Source organism: Pinus tabuliformis, chromosome 9 (assembly GCF_031772625.1).
Source record: "Pinus tabuliformis cultivar Carrire ecotype Pingquan chromosome 9, CPIR1, whole genome shotgun sequence".
Classification (NCBI taxonomy): domain Eukaryota; kingdom Viridiplantae; phylum Streptophyta; class Pinopsida; order Pinales; family Pinaceae; genus Pinus; species Pinus tabuliformis.
The window spans coordinates 673568838-673587016 of NC_142307.1; the positions used below are offsets into that span (position 1 = coordinate 673568838).

General features: G+C 32.6%; 2 pseudogenes; one reads left to right on the forward strand and one right to left on the reverse strand.

Moving 5' to 3' along the window:
• Positions 1–5242: 5242 nt before the first annotated feature.
• LOC149150449 (3-oxoacyl-[acyl-carrier-protein] synthase I, chloroplastic-like) lies at positions 5243–11863 on the reverse strand (annotated as a pseudogene).
• A 1432-nt stretch (positions 11864–13295) lies between these two features.
• On the forward strand, positions 13296–16513 carry LOC149150450 (3-oxoacyl-[acyl-carrier-protein] synthase I, chloroplastic-like; annotated as a pseudogene).
• Positions 16514–18179: the final 1666 nt, after the last annotated feature.

Below are 18179 nucleotides of genomic sequence, written 5' to 3' on the forward strand. Positions count from 1 at the left end.
TTCCCTCTGAAAAAGCTGCCAAATCTAGCCAGTACCCAAATCCCGGCTAAGTCCAATTGGCTGACAGGACAGAGCGCCGCTAATTTAGTCCCGGAAAACGGACACAGAAAACCCCGAATCGTCGACGTAACCCGTCTGAAATTATCCTATAGCTCAAGCACTGCTTCACAGATCCATTTCGACTGGAGAAAATGATCCGGATCCACTGGAGAAAACGACTTCAGAAGAGAAGGAATCGGACCGCAGAAGGATCTAGCCGCAGAAAGGAATCGGACCGCAGAAGGATAGGATATATATATATATATATATATATATATATATATATATATATATATATATATATATAATTGATTATAATAATCGTTAAATCAAAAACATAGTAATAATATAAACTAACTTTATTTCTATTTTATAAATAAATCAATAAATAATATTTTTTTTTTAAACTAGCCATTTAATATAGCCTTACTTAATAATATTTATTTTAATATATTAATAAATTAATATTATAATTTAAACATTATTGTTCAAAACGAGTTGGCAAAAGAAATCTCTCATGTGATTTCTACCGAAAGACTTTGTTTAATTCATTATGAATCACAGAAACTTGAATACAGAAAATAAAATTATTTATTAATAATATTCAATTATTTTATATATATTATTTATTATAATAACTAAATAAGAAACTATTTATTAATAATATTAAATTATTATCTTTGAATTATTGATTATAATTTTTATTTTTATTTATAAAATGACCAAAATCAAATCAAAAATATATTAATAATACAAGTTAATCTTATTTTTATTTCATAAATAAAATAATACAAATATAAATATAATATAATATTTACTAATAATTTGTACATATATAAAATTATTCATTATCTAAAAAACGGAGATTCCAGATCTTTCAGTGTTCTTCTCTTAATAAATAAACATGTCTACCCAAGGCAAGAGATATCAATGAGGAGGTTATAGTCATATTTGTCTGAGTTCTAAGTAAATTTCAAAAAGGTTTTGTTTCTTCCTTCTTCCTAGATAAGATGGTATGCAATTTCAAAGTTTTTTATAATTTGAGAGTTTCATGTGATGAATTAGGGATTTTCAGTTATCTTTTCCCCTGATGTTTAAATAGTTTGCTATCAAAAAAAAATGACTATTATAGCTTCTACAATGGCTATGGTGGCTTTTGCAAAGAGTACTATTAGGAAATCAATCAAATTTGAACACGTCAGAGTCCTTCAAAGGGCCTCTTGCACGTCACAGAAGTAGTGAGAAAATTTTACTAGTCAAAAAATATTAAAATTTGAATTTTTACATTTAAAAAAAAATGAATAATATTATAAAAGAAAATTAAGAAGGGTTGTTAAGTTGTCAATCCGCCAAAAAAAAAAAAAAAATTCTATTTTTTCTGAAATTCGAACTTTGGGAATTACAATTTTCAATGCACTGTGCGTCTATCACAAATTACACTGGTTGAACTTGTGAATTTCTTTTCTCAACTGATGTTAAATCCCATTTCAAAAACAACGGTTTCCGAGTTGCTCCCATTTCAAAAACAACAGTTTCCTTTTGAGTTGCAATTTCTAGTTGTGCATATGATGTGAGTTAGCGGTTGTGCCTACATGTTGCCCCTAAAGCGAGGTTTGACGATGATTTACGTTGGAGAGGAGCGTAGATTCATCATTCAACATACGCCTGTCAAGCAAGGTTTAAGCACGATTTATGCTTGGAGAGGAGTGCATTCAACAGATTTCATAACATACTCGATTTGTTTGCAGATTCCCAATTCTTGGGCATGTTTTCATATTCCGTCAATGAATCTAGGCTAGCAAGTGAGGATTATATTTATGTCCTAAATAGTAAATATTGCACTTGTTGAATTATTTGGTTTAGGTATTTGCCAATGGTCCCAAGTTAGTCAAAACACGAGAAAATGTATGCATTAACCCCTCTAAGTAATAGATAAGCTAAGGGATCTGGCAGATAACTAAGCACGTAATGCCTTTGCTATATCAAGGTTCATGGACTTGTATTTAGACCAGGGTTCAAGTCTCTGAAAACTATAACACAACAAACATTTAAAATTAAATGGTCTCATGAAATTGTTTTTAGACCAAAGGTCAAGTTTCTAAAAAACCAGAACACAACAAACATCTGAAATTCAATGATCTTATGCTTTTTGTTTGCTTGAAAAGAACCCTTGAATGAAAAATCAATGTTTAAATTCATTATCATTTTTGCAAAAATCTCCACATAAAGTAAGGTTAAAAAATGACAATATGCTCTTGTATATGAGGGCTAATTTTCTAATGACTAATAACAAACTTGAAAATTTAATTCAACTTCTAATAATCTATTAGTCTTGTAATGCATTATCATAAAAAAAAAAATCAAATTATTTTCTTAACCACTGAATCATTTGAGATAATACACTCATATTGAATCTGTGACAATTTTCCCAATGTCCAATGCTACCAATAGTTTACAGAATTTTATCAAAAGAAATCATAAAACATCCAGATTAATTCAAACATCCAGATTATTTCCATACAACTGATTAATTTCAGATAATGGGACATCGTTGAAAGGAGCTTTGACTCTTTGAATAAAAGATAATGTGTTCAAAGTAAACTGGATCACTTCACTTCATGGCGACTCAATTGAAAACCAATGTTAAAAAATGGCGTAAATAACATGTTTATGGATTGAATGGAGCAAAACATGGAAAATTTTAGGGGTGAATTTTCGCCCTTAGGGGGAATTAAGGGGTTTTAAATTTTTAGTGGGCGAATATTTTGTATCATAGTACATTTTTACAAATCGTCTCAAATTTATTTTATAAAAAAATTAGGCATGGAGGTTAGCCCACCTTATTTTAAGGGAGAGGGTAATTTTCAAAAATAGGTTTTATTTAAGTGAATCCTATGGGCCAAATACCATATTTATAAAAGAAACATGGTAAATTAATAAAAATATAAATAAATTAGAGATATGGTAAATAAATAAAACATTTTTTATATTTACTCCATAAGTCACCTTATATACACGCAAGGTAAATAAATAAAACCTCTTTTTATACTTACTCAAAAGGTATGGTAAATAAATAAAATATAAATAAACTAGAGGTATGGTAAATAAATAAAACATCTTTTTATATTTAGTCCATGCCCCTCTTTCTATTTATGAAGGCTCAAAAAAGAGGTTTTATTTAAGTGAATCCTATAGGCCAAATACCATATTTGTAAAAGAGGTATGGTAAATTAATAAAAATATAAATAAACGAGAAGTATGGTAAATAAATAAAACATTTTTTTATATTTACTCCATAAGTCACCTTATATTTACGAACACTAAAAAAATGGGTTGTATTTAGGTGAAACCAAATACCATGGGCTAGATTATTATTAATACCATGCAAAAAAACATTATTAACCCTAATATTAGTATTAATAAAAATAAAAATGGCACATGGTATTGACCCATGGTATTCACGTGGAATGTAGCCTATTTAAAGGGGAAATTAAACCAGCATAAATCCATCTTTACTCTGCATCTACTAAGCCCCAAGAGGGATCAAATATCGTGATATGCAAACTAGCATAGAGTGAAAAAATATTTGATCCCTCTGGAGGCTTGGTGGATCAAAAGTAAAAATGGATGTTGTAATTTAATGTATGTTAAACATTTTAACTTGGTTAAAATAAGAAATAAAATAAAAATCAATTATTAATTTTATTAGTTTTTATAAATTACTAATAGTAATTTTTAAACCCCAGGTTTATGATAACCCATGGTATTGACCCATGATAATACCATGGTATTCATGTGAGCATAGACTATTTAAAGGGAAAATTCTATATCTTATATCCATCTTAATTCTGGGTCTACCAAGTGCTCAGAGGGATAAATAGATTTCATCCCTCTAAGAGTGGTAGATGTGGAGTTAAGATGGATATAGGTTGGTTTTTATGATAATGAAGATATTAAATAGACTTAGGAAATTATATTGTAAAAACATCTTAAGGTGAATGGTTAAAGCTACATTTAGTCACTTCACAAAATTTAGTAAAAAATATCAATATCTCCATTAATATTGGTTTTTTTGATATAACAAAAAAAATTCAAAACAGTGAAATCTTATCACTCTTTCCGCATCACCCTCGCAGAAGATTTAACACCATTTTTCAAACATTCTCAATATGATATCTTCATGAAAAAGTTTAGGTACTGATGTTGGATTAGTTGTTTGAAAAATAAGTTGGTTTGTACAACCTTTCATCTTTTGTGCTATTCTTAGTTTGTCCTAATGATCTGTAGGGGTTGGAGCCACTGCACCATATTTTCCTAAAAGGTGGAGATTGTTCACCAAAAAGGAAATTAATCTACATGTTACAACGTTGTTAAAAAATGTGAGACATATGAGGGTAGTGAATTATGCTAATAAGCAATTTAGATTGGGAGAGATGTAATTAAATTTTATTATTTAATTGAAGATTTCCAATTAAAATAATAGTAAATATACATTTATATATTCATATATTGATTGGAAGGCTTCTCACAATGGTCACTTATTTCAATTAGATCCCCTTCAAGCCTTTGGGATACCTAATACTTTCTTATGTAATATAGTTGGGGCTTGCTACTTGTTGGCGTGTTGGGGTAAACAAACTTGATGTGTTTTTTTTTTATCTCGCTGTTGGAGTCTATGGAATAAGAAAGAAATTTGATAACTTGAAAAAAGTGGTAGCTTGACAAAAGTTGTAGAGAAAAGATTAACCTCTCCTACCTTGATAGAACTCGTGGTCAATATCAACACCTACAAGAACTTTGTTGTGGAATATTATCAAAACTAATAGAATGATATGAAAGAGTGTATTGTAATAACCTTGACAAACACAGCCACTGAAGCTTGGAACATTGTTTGTAGAAAGAGAAAATTATGTTTCTTTTTTCCAAACATGTACGTTAGTATATTACAGTCTAATGAATATGTTTTCTTATTATCATATATGGTTTCATACTTTAACAAAACATTCGCCAAGACTTCACAATGTTTTATTATTCAGTAAAAGATTATCTTACAAGATTTTATAATTCAGTGAAAGATTCTCCATTACTGTACAAGATAATATAATCTGGTGAGAGATTCGCCAAAAAAATTATATATACGTATTATATTATTGATAAAATCGTCTCCCATTTTTTCTATGTATCATGGGGATTAGCCCATTTATTATACATATAAATTTAGGGTGGTTCTTAAAATTTTCCCTGGAGCAAAAGCTATCACGGAGTTGTGCCCACCAAATCCAAAAGAGTTTGAGATACTTGTCATTAGTGTAAAAATCAGTCACAATCTTGAAATAAAAAATCATATTCATTTTCTCAAACAAATTAACCCTTCAATCTCATGTAACTCATAAAAGAAATTAAAATTGGCTAAAAAAAACCAAAAGGCAATGACCAGAATATAATGCCTTTAAATAACAAGTCATAACATTATAAATATAAAGAAAAACCAAAACAAGGGTGTGCATTTCACATTCTCCTATCCTTCTCCTGATTACAAACAAGAAGTTGGAAGCTTTCTAACAACCTAAAGATGATTATGGCAAATCACAAACTAATCTATTGTATTACAGTTTCAGATTGTGCATAATCTTAAAAAGTTTTCCAAATCTATACTATATCGAGGACTGTAATGAGGTTATCTTACCAACATGTACTTCGTGCTGCTTCTTTATATTTGGCACTGTGTCAATAGTAACGTCAGGCTCAATATTCTAACCAAAGTATCAACACACAAATTGAATGAATACTTTCATACTTTTCAAAAGAAATAGCGAAAACAACCACATTTACATTAAAACTTTACCATATGGTAAGCAACTTACAAATTGATTAATTGTGGGGTGAAGCCACTCGGTGGTGATAGCTTTTATGGTTGCAATTGCTTCCAGTGCACCGGCAGCAGCAATACAATGCCCAATCATAGACTGAAAAAATAAGCCATATTTAAAATCAGAAACATATATTGTGTTTGCAGTGGAAAGAATGGTATACATTTTGGAGCTCAGAGAAATCATTTGTGTTTGCAGTGGAAAAATAACACAACCTTTGGAGCAAACAGAAATCATTTATTAAAAAGGTTAAATGTACTCCTTGAAATGCTTGTTATTAAAGGTTGTATATACTTGTTGAAATTCATTTGGATTAATTTCAAAGAACTGGGAAGTTGTAGTGTCTGTATTGAGTGGTGTTTTTTTTTTTTTTTTTTTTTTTTTTTTTTGTAATTTCTTCAGTATTGAATATGGAGTTAATATGCATGGGAAAAATTATTTTAATGATTATTTTAAATAAATATTTCAATATCAACCTTTTATAAAATATGCCCAGCTTTCAACATGAAAATTGCCTAGCCTTCAACATGAAATTTGACAAGTGACATATATATAAAATAATAAACTTTGAATCTATAAGACACCAGAGATCAAATCCCTTTAAGTACACTTTGCACTCCCAAGGCATGATGAATCTGTTAGATCTTCTCTGTTGATGTCAAATAAAAGCAACATTTCGCCATTCTTAATACAAATTCAAAACTCATATATACTAATTACAAACAAAACGTTACAATCAATCTCAGGATCTGATCAGTAATGAATTCTTCACCTTTGTGCCATTCATTTTGATGCAAGAAGTATCCTTGAAAACGTTCTTGATAGCTTTAACCTCTGCCAGATCTCCAGCCAGAGTTGATGTTGCATGAGCATTGATATAGTTGACCTGCAATGTTATTTACGATATGATAATTGTAATTCTCTACTACTGGTAGACCCTCATTAAAGCATTGGAGTCACTTACCTCCTCTAGTGAAACTCCTACATCTTTCAAACATTTCTGAATGCACATTGAAACTCCAAGCCCATCAGAGTGTGGATAAGTCATGTGGAAAGCATCACTAGTGACAGCCCCACCCAGGTACTCGACTATTATGGGAGCTCCTCGCTTCATTGCATGCTCAAGACTTTCCATGACCTGGTATGGAGAAAAGACAAATTAGGCTTTATCAAATCCCCATATTCTTATAACCTAGTTTGGAGAAAAAAACAAATTATGCTTATCAAAATCCCCATGTTCTTATAGTGTGAATTGCTCATAGTCTGAAATGATCTTTGAATATTTACAAATAACTCAAACCCAAATTTGAATAACTTGAGTGTTGTTCATGAAAAGGGCTAAGTAATGCATCTAGGCTCATGTCCCTTGAAAATAAAAGCGTTCCTGACAATTCTATCTTGAATGGCTAAATAATTCAGATTAGCCGATATGACATCAACGATCAAGGTGCCAGTTCATTATGAATCTGAGGCTTAATTGTGATTGCTATTCTACCTCCTATGTTCTACATTTTGTATTTACCAGTAAATTAGATGAAATCTCCACAGTGACTCGGTTCACATTGAGCTTACCAGCATGCCAGCACCTTCACCAATGACAAACCCATCACGATCTCTGTCCCCTGGTTTGGAAGTTGTCTGTGGGTCACCATTCCTTTGTTAAAGGGCTCTACAAGCAATAAATCCACCCACACCTGCACAAAAAATCAAAGCGTCTGTGCCACCTGCAAGCATGATATCTACTTTGCCTCTGCAAATACGATTTGCAGTTGCACATAGGCAATAATTTGTTGTTGCACATGTTGTTGAAATTGAGTAGGTCGAACCCATTACTCCCAGATCTATTGCCAACAATGTAGATCCCATGTATGCAATGGAATAAAGAACAAAATATGGTGTCATCTTCCTGAAACCCTTTTGTACAAGAACCTTTGTTCCACTAGAGTAAACTGTAAGGCCACCCATCACCGAACCCACCAGCACCCCTACACGCATCTTGTCTATCTGTGTAGAATAGAGCAGTCATGTTAATAGAATATAGTTTATGTTTATCTCTTGACATACCATGTACTGAGAGAAGTCGGGTGTATGATTATATTCTAAAATTCAGGCGGGGTGGGGGCTGAGTGGGATGGGTGGATCTTTGCACTGTGTGATCTTAGGTTTACATAAGTGGATTAGCATTTTCCTAAGTTTCGGTCTATTATTTAGTGATCATCCACTTCATTAGTAGACAATGGACTTTCTACCAAATCCTTTGATTAAATGAAATAACTATCATCTTAAGTTTATATGAATTGTGTATTTAATATTATTGAAAATCAAATGACAGTATTTTATTTTCCTAAATTTTAACTATTACCAGATATCCTCAAAAATATAGATGTATTTAGGTGAATCTTGATCAGATAAAATCAATAACGATAACACCAAATTTTCTATTTTTAAAACTTTTGTTGCATAATGTTCCAATCATTTTTAAACCACCTTCATTATCCATTAACCAATAGACTGTCTCTCTACCCAAAGACTTCACAACCATGAATATCCATTGACCAATAGACTATCTCTCTGCACAAAGACTTCACAATAATGAATATTCATGATTCCATGAATGTCATACATGTTTATGGCTCCACTACATGACATAGCTCATAACTATATTAAAAATAGAGTCATGAATGCCTTGTCATGCTCTGGCATGTTTAGAACCATAACATTGAAATGTGCACTCTTTCATGTTTGTAATTTCATCTGAGATGTAATTAGAACCATAACATTGAAATGTACACATAGGCATGTCTGTAATTTTATGTGTGATGTAATTAGAACCATAACATTGAAATGTACACTTGTTGAGTATTGAAATGTGGACTTCTAGTTGCCCACCTCCACTTTCAACCATATATAGTCGTTAACATACATAACAGACATGCAACCATGCATGTGAATGTTTGTGGCTATCCTAATCATCTAGTGTTAATCGTGCGTGATTTTTATTCATTATTTATTATCCAGCTGCACCACCTTGTACAACTAAATTATCTTGCCAATTTCCACCTTCTAATTCTGGGTGCATGTAATTCAAATGCTCAGCATCAATTTCTTCATTTGAGACAAAAGGAAGCATCTTCATGGTCTTCTCTAGTTGGAAGTTTTTTCAACTCTTCTCAAGAAGTATCCATACATGACGGATGCTGCATAGACTTTCCCCACTCGAACTTCCAACTATTGGTGTGCTTTGTGCATACCCTTTTTTGTGATTGTTGTCCTTGTGAATCGTGATGCCTTCTACATTACAGTTACTAGAAAAGAATTTGAGATATTCCTTGTTATAGAAGAAATTCCATTTTGGTGATGGCAATGTGCATAACCTTCCATGAAGATCAATGTTAGTTTTAATTTTCAATGATCAGCAGACCTATGTGTGTGAGATCTATTTGTTGCTTTTCATTAATTTTCATATGAATTTTGTTGTATACTATCTTATTTTGAAAGAATATTGTGTATTTTTATATTAATCTATATTTCTATATTTCTTGTTTTGTTGATTATAGGTATAAAATGCCACCTCTTGGTCGCCCCAAAAAGGATCTAAAACAACTTTCACTTACCGATGCATTTGGTATCTTTCAATGCTCTAACCAACTGCATATTTCTGAAAATGAAGTATATGATCATGTGGATGAGAACCATGAATCAAATATTGTGGAACTTCTTGAAGAGGAACCAACATCCAAGAGATACAAAAGAACATTCAAGTCCAAATGGAGGATGAGATCTCCATGGGCTTATGCTATAAAAGATTTTAATGGTGTTGAAAGGATAAAATGTTCATAGTGTGTAAAATTTAAAAGGGAAACTCCATTTGCTAAATATGGAAGCACAACCCTTCAAGTTAGTGCTTTAAACATCCATGCAACATCAAAGGCTCATAAATTTTCTTTGCAACTTGTAGAGGGAGAAAGTAAACAAAGTCTCTTCCAATTACAAAACATGTAGAGCTAATGGTTGATGCTCAGAAAGAGATAATTATATCAGTTATTGAGAACATTTATTTTGTTGCAATACATAATTTACCTTTGGAAGTATATATTTCAATTTGTGACTTGAATAGGTACAAAAATACTCCTCACATGCCTCTAACAGATGAATACTCAGCATATACAAATACAACATCTGGAAAATACTTCCTAGAAATTGCTAAGGAGGTATATTGGAAAAAATTAAAAGATGAGATTTTCCAAAGTCCGTATTACTCACTTTTAGTTGAAGAAAACACTGATCGGACTATGGTGCAACATTTGATTGTTTATATTACATATTTGACAAATGAAGGAAAAGGTCCATGTGCTACAAAATTCATACAATTGTAACAAATTAGGGATGGAACATCACAATCTATGTATGATGTTGTGACATCTCTTTTAGCAGACATGAATCTATCCATGACAAAGTTAGTTGGATTTGGATATGATGGAGCATCATCCATGAGGGGTATTCGTGAAGGTTTATCTACTAATATTCGTCATCATGCCCCTTATTTATTAGATATCCATTATATAGCTCATCGAGAAGCATTAGCAGAAAATGATGCTTCATCGTATTTTGAAGAGTTGCAAGCGATTGATAAGTTTGTAAACAAAATCTATTCATGGTTAGGGAAATCTACTAAAATACATGGAGAATTGAAAGAACTAATGGAGTCATTTCAAATCACAAGGCTAGAAGTGTTACAAAATCATCATATTAGATGGCTTTCTAGAGGGAAAGTCATGGAAAGACTCATTAATCTCATGCATGTTTTGTTAAGAGACTCGGAGTTAGTGGAGAAAAAAATGTATGGGATGGCTACAATATTTCAAATTCAATTTTGCATCCACTTACTTGTAGATGTGTTTATTGATTTAAATAAGTTGAATCAGAAGTTTCAAGAGGATCATGTTGACATTACATCTATTGGAACAATTTTTTATATCACTATTGATGAAACTTTTGATTCGGCTTATTTAACTCAATAAGCACATCTGCAAGTAAGTGTATGCAAAATTGAACTTGAAATATTGTAGCCATCTCATACATTTTTTTCTCCACTAACTCCCAATCTCTTAACAAAGCAGGCATGAGCTTAATGAGTCTTTCCATGAATTTTCTTCTAGAAAGCCATCTAATATGATCAATTTGTAACACTTCTAGCCTTGTGATTTGAAATGACTCCATTAGCTCTTTCAATTTTCCATGTCTTTTAGTAGATTTCCCTAACCATGAATAGATCATGTTTGCAAACTTATCAATAGCTTGAAACTCTTCAAAATAAGATGAAGCATTAGTTTCTGCTAATGCTTCTCGATGAGCTATACAATGGATATCTAATAAATGAGGGGCATGTCGATGAAGCTTAGTAGATAAACCTTCACGAATACCCCTCATGGATGATGCTCCATCAGATCCAAATCCAACTGACTCTGTCATGGATAGATTCATGTTTGCTAAAAGAGATGTCACAGTATCATACATAGACGGTGATGTTCCATCCCTAATTTGTAGCAATTGTATGAATTTTGTAGCACATGGACCTCTTCCTTCATTTGTCAAATATGTAATATAAACAATCAAATGTTGCACCATAGTCTGATCAGTGCTTTCATCAACTAAAAGTGAGTAATATGGACTTTGGAAAATATCATCCTCTAATTTTTTCCAATGTACCTCCTTAGCAGCTTCTAGAAAGTCTTTTCCAGATGTTGTATTTGTATATGTTGAGTATTCATCTGTTAGAGGCATGTGAGGAGTGTTTTTATACCTATTCAAGTCACAAATTGACTTATATACTTCCAAAGGTAAATCATGTATTGCAACAAAATACATGTTCTCAATAATTGATATAATTTTCTCTTTTTAAGCATCAACCATTAGCTCTACATGTTTTGTAATTGGAAGAGTACTCTGTTTACTTTCTTCCTTTACAAGTTGCAAAGCAAATTTATGAGCCTCTGACATTGCGTGGATGTTTAAAGCACTAACTTGAAGGGTTTTGCTTCCATCTTTAGAAAATTGAGTTTCCCTTTTAAATTTTACACACCATGAACATTTTATCTTTTCAACACCATTAAAATGTTTTACAGCATAAGCCCATGGAAATCTCATCCTCCATTTGGACTTGAATGTTCTTTTGTACCTCTTGGATGTTGGTTCCTCTTCAAGAAGTTCTGCACTATTTGATTCATGGTCCTCATCCACATGATCATATACTTCATTTTCAGAAATATGCAATTGATTAGAGCATTGAGAGATACCAAATGCATCGGCAAGTGAAAGTTGTTTCAGATCCTTTTTGGGGTGACCAAGAGGTGGCATTTTATACCTATAATCAACAAAACAAGAAATATAAAAATATAGATTAATATAAAAATACACAATATTCTTTGAAAATAAGACAGTATACAACAAAATTCATATGAAAACTAATGAAAAGCAACAAATAGATCTCACACACATAGGTCTGTTGATCATTGAAAATTAAAACTAACATTGATCTTCATGGAAGGTTATGCACATTGCCATCACCAAAATGGAATTTCTTCTATAACAAGGAATATCTCAAATTGTTTTTCAGTAACTATAATGTAGAAGGCATCACGATTCACAAGGACAACAATCACAAAAAAGGGGATGCACAAAGCACACCAGCAGTTGGCAGTTCGAGTGGGGCAAGTCTATGCAGCATCCGTCATGTATGGATACTTCTTGAGAAGAGTTGACAAACACTTCCAACTAGAGAAGAGCATGAAGATGCTTCCTTTTGTCTCAAATGAAGAAACTGATGTTGAGCAGTTGAATTACACCCACCTAGAATTAGAAGGTGGAAATTGGCAAGATAATTCAGTTGTACAAGGTGGTGTGGCTGGATAATAAATAATGAATAAAAATCACGCACGATTATCTCCCAACACTGCTAACACCAGATGATTGGGATAGCCACGAACATTCACATGCATGGTTCCATGATTGTTATGTATGTTAACAGCTATATATGGTTGAGAGTGGAGGTGGGCAACTAGAAGTCCACATTTCAATGCTCAACAAGTGTGCATTTTTCAATGTTATGGTTCTAATTACATCACACATAAAATTATAGGCATGTCTGTGTGTACATTTCAATGTTATGGTTCTAATTACATCTCATAAAATTACAAACATGAAAGAGTGCGCATTTCAATGTTATGGTTCTAAACATGCCAGAGCATGACAAGGCATTCATGACTCTATTTTTAATATAGTTATGAGCTATGTCATGTAGTGGAGCCATAAACATAAATGGCATTCATGGAATCATGAATATTCATTGTTGTGAAGTCTTTGTGCAGAGAGACAGTCTATTGGGTAATGGATATTCACGGCTGTGAAGTCTTTGGGCAGAGAGACATTCTATTGGTTAATGGATAATGAAGGTAGTTTAAAAATGATTGGAACATTATGCAATAAAAGTTTTAAAAATAGAAAATTTGGCGTTATCGTTATTGATTTTATCTGATTAAGATTCACCCAAATGCATCTATGTTTTTGAGGATATCTGGTAATAGTTAAAATTCAGGAAAATTAAATATTTTCATTTGATTTTCAATAATATTAAATACACAATTCATATAAACTTAAGATGATGGTTATTTCATTTAATCAAAGGATTTGGTAGAAAGTCCATTGTCTACTAATGAAGTGGATGTTCACTAAATAATAGACCAGAAACTTAGGAAAATGCTAATAAACTTATGTAAACCTAAGATCACACAGTGAAAAGATCCACCCATCCCACTCAGCTCCCACCCCGCCTGAATTTTAGAATATAGTCATAAACTCGGCTTCTCTCAGTACATGGTATGTCAAGAGATAAACATAAACTGTCTATTAACATGACTGCTCTACTCTACATAGGTAGACAAGATGCGTGGAGGGGTTATGGTGGGTTCGGCGATGGGTGGCCTTACAGTTTACTCTGGTGGAATAGAGGTTCTTGTACAGAATGGTTTCAGGAAGATGATGCCATATTTTGTTCCTTATTCCATTGCAAACATAGGATTTTCATTGTTGGCAATAGATCTGGGAGTAATGAGTCTGGCCCACTCAATTTCAACAGCATGTGCAACAGCAAATTATTTCCTATGTGCAGCTGCAAATCATATTCGCAAACGCGAAGCAGATATCATGCTTGTAGGTAGCACAGACGCTTCGATTTTTCTTGCAGGTGTGGGTGGATTTATTTCTTGTAAAGCCCTTTCACAGAGGAATGATGACCCACAGACAGCTTCCAGACCATGGGACAGAGATCGTGATGGGTTTGTCATTGGTGAAGGTGTTGGCATGCTGGTAAGCTCAATGTGAACCTAGTCACTGTGGATATTTCATCTAATTTACTGGTAAATGCAAAATGTAGAACATAGGAGGCAGAATAGCAATCACAGTTAAGCCTCAGATTCATAATGAACTGGCACCTTGATCATTGATGTCATACTGGCTGATCTGAATTATTTAGCCATTCAAGATAGAATTGTCAGGAATGCTTTCATTTTCAAGGGACATGAGCCTAGATGCATTACTTAGCCCTTTTCATGAACAACACTCAAATTATTCAAATTGGGTTTGAGTTATTTGTAATTCACACTATAAGAACATGGGGATTTTTATAAGCATAATCTGTTTTTTTCTCCAAACTAGGTTAAAATAATATGGGGATTTTGATAAAGAATAATTTGTCTTTTCTCCATACCAAGTCATGGAAAGTCTTGAGCATGCAATGAAGCAAGGAGCTCCCATAATAACCGAGTACCTACGTGGGGCTCTCATTAGTGATTCTTTCCACATGACTTATCCACACTCTGATGGGCTTGGAGTTTCAATGTGCATTTGGAAATGTTTGAAAGATGCAGGAGTTTCACTAGAGGAGGTAAGTGACTCCAATGCTTTAATGAGGGTCTACCAGTAGTAGAGAATTACAATTATCATATCATAAATAACATTGCAGATCAACTATATCAATGCTCATGCAACATCAACTCTGGCTAGAGATATAGAAGAGGTTAAAGCTATCAAGAATGTTTTCAAGGATACTTCTTGCATCAAAATGAATGGCACAAAGGTGAAGAATTCATTACTGATCAGATCCTGAGATTGATTGTAACGTTTTGTTTGTAATTAGTATATATGAGTTTTGAATTTGTAATAAAAATGGCGAAATGTTGCTTTTATTTGACATCATCAAAGTAGATCTAACAGATTCATCATGCCTTGAGAGTGCAGAGTGTACTTAAAGGGATTTGATCTTTGGTGTCTTATAGATTCGGAGTTTATTCTTTTATATATATGTCACTTGTCAAATTTCATGTTGAAGATTAGGCAGTTTTCATGTTGAAAGCTCGGCATTTTTTACAAAAGGTTGATATTGAAATATTTATTTAAAATAATCATTAAAATACTTTTTCCCATGCATATTAACTCCATATGCATATCAACTCCATATTCAATACTGAAAAAAATTACAAAACCATAAAAAAAAACACCACTCAATACAGACACTGCAACTTCCCAATTCTTTGAAATTAATCCAAATGAATTTCAATAAGTATATACAACCTTTAATAACAAGCATTTCAAGGAGTACATTTAACCTTTTTAATAAATTATTTTCGTTTGCTCCAAAGGTTATGCTATTTTTCCACTGCAAACACAAATTATTTCTCTGAGCTCCAAAATGTATACCATTCTTTCCACTGCAAACACAATATATGTTTTTGATTTTAAATATGGCTTATTTTTTCAGTGATTGGGCATTGTGTTGTTGCTTCCAGTGCATTGGAAGACATTGAAACAATAAAAGCTATCACCACCGGGTGGCTTCACCCCACAATTAATCAATTTGTAAGTTTCTTACCATATGGTAAAGTTTCAATGTAAATGTGGTTGTTGTTTTCGCTATTTCTTTCAAAAAGTATGAAAGTATTCATTCAATTTGTGTGTTAATACTCTGGTCAGAATATTGAGCCTAGCGTTACTATTGACACCGTGCCAAATATAAAGAAGTAGCACGAAGTACATGTTGGTAAGATAACCTGATTACAGTCCTCGGTACAGTAGAGATTTGGAAAACTTTTTAAGATTATGCACAATCTAAAACTGTAATATAGTATATTAGTTTGTGATTTCCCATAATCATCTTTAGGTTGTTAGAAAGCTTCCAACTTCTTGTTTGTAATCAGGAGAAGGATAGGAGAATGTGAAATGCACACCCTTGTTTTGGTTTTTCTTTATATTTATAGTGTTATGGCTTGTTATTTAAAGGCATTATATTCTTGTTACTACCTTTTGGTTTTTGGTAGCCAATTTAAACTTCTTCTTAGAGTTACATGAGATTGAAGGGTTAATTTGTTTAAAAAAATAATATGATTTTTTCTTTCAAGATTGTGACTGGTTTTTAAACTATTAATGACAGGTATCTCAAACTCTTTTCAAGATTGTGACTGGTTTTTAAACTATTAATGACAGGTATCTCAAACTCTTTTGGATTTGGTGGGCACAACTCCGTGATAGCTTTTGCTCCATTCAATCCCTAAACATGTTATTTACGCCATTTTTTTAACATTGGTTTTCAATTGAGTCGCCATGAAGTGAAGTGATCCAGTAAACTTTGAACACATTATCTTTTATTCAAAGAGTCAGAGCTCCTTTCAGCAGTGTCCCATTATCTGAAATTAATCAGTTGTACATGAAATAATCTGGATGTTTTATGATTTCTTTTGGTAAAATTATGTAGACTATTGGAAATAATCTGGATGTTTTACGATTTCTTTTGATAAAATTCTGTAGACTATTGGTAGCATTGGACATTGGGAAAATTGTCCCAGATTCAACATGAGTGTATTATCTCAAATGATTCAGTTGTTGAGAAAATAATTTGAATTTTTTTTATGATTTCTTCTCAGACGATTGGTAGCAATGGACAATGCATTACAAGACTAATAGATTATTAGAAGTTGAATTAAATTTTCAAGTTGCTTATTAGTCATTAGAAAATTAGCCCTCATATACAAGAGCATATTGTCATTTTTTTACCTTACTTTATGTGGAGATTTCTGCAAAAATGATAATGAATTTAAACATTGATTTTTCATGCAAGGGTTCTTTTCAAGCAAACACAAAGCATAAGACCATTCAATTTCAGATGTTTGTTGTGTTATGGTTTTTCATAAACTTGACCTCTGGTTTAAAAACAATTTCATGAGACCATTTAATTTTAAATGTTTGTTGAGTTATAGTTTTCAGAGACTTGAACCCTTGTCTAATGACAAGTCCATGAATCCTGATATAGCAAAGTCGTTACGTGCTTAGTTATCTGCCAGATCCCTTAGTTTATCTATTACTTAAAGGGGTTAATGCATACATTTTCTCGTGTCTTGAATAACTTGGGACCATTGGCGAATACCTAAACCAAATAATCCAACAAGTGTAGTATTTACTATTTAGGACATAAATATAATCCTGACTTGCTAGTCTAGGTTCATTGACGGAATATGAAAACATATCCAGGAAGGTTCATCGACGGAATATGAAAACATACCCGGGAATTGGGAATTCCCAAACAAATCCAGTATGTTATGAAGTTTGTTGAATGCGCTCCTCTCCAAGCATAAATCGTGCTTAAACCTTGCTTGACAGGTGTCTACTGAATGATGAATCTACCTTCCTCTCCAGCGTAAATCGTCGTCAAACCTTGCTTTAGGGGGCAGCCTGCAGGCACAACCGCTAACTCGCATCATATGCACAACTAGAAAACACAACTCAAAAGGAAACTGTTGTTTTTAAAATGGGAGCAACTCAGAAATTGTTGTGGGATTGTTTCAAAAATGGGAATTAACATCAGTTGAGAAAGGAAATTCACAAATTCAACCATTGTAATTTGTGATAAACGCACAGTGCAAATTCACAAATTCAACCATTGTAATTTGTGATAAACTCACAGTGCATTGACACTTGGAAATTGGAATTCCCAACGGCCCTTCTTAAAAAAATTTATAATATTATTCAAAAAAAAAATTAAATGGAAAAATTCAAATTTTAAATTTTTTTTTACTAATAAAATTTTCTCCCTACTTTTGTGACGTGCCAGAGGCCCAAAGGGCTCTGACGTGTTCAAATTTGTGCCAGAGGCCCCAAGGGTTCTGAAGTGTTCAAATTTGATCATTGAGCCCGAGAGGGATCCAATTTCTTCATGTGCAAATT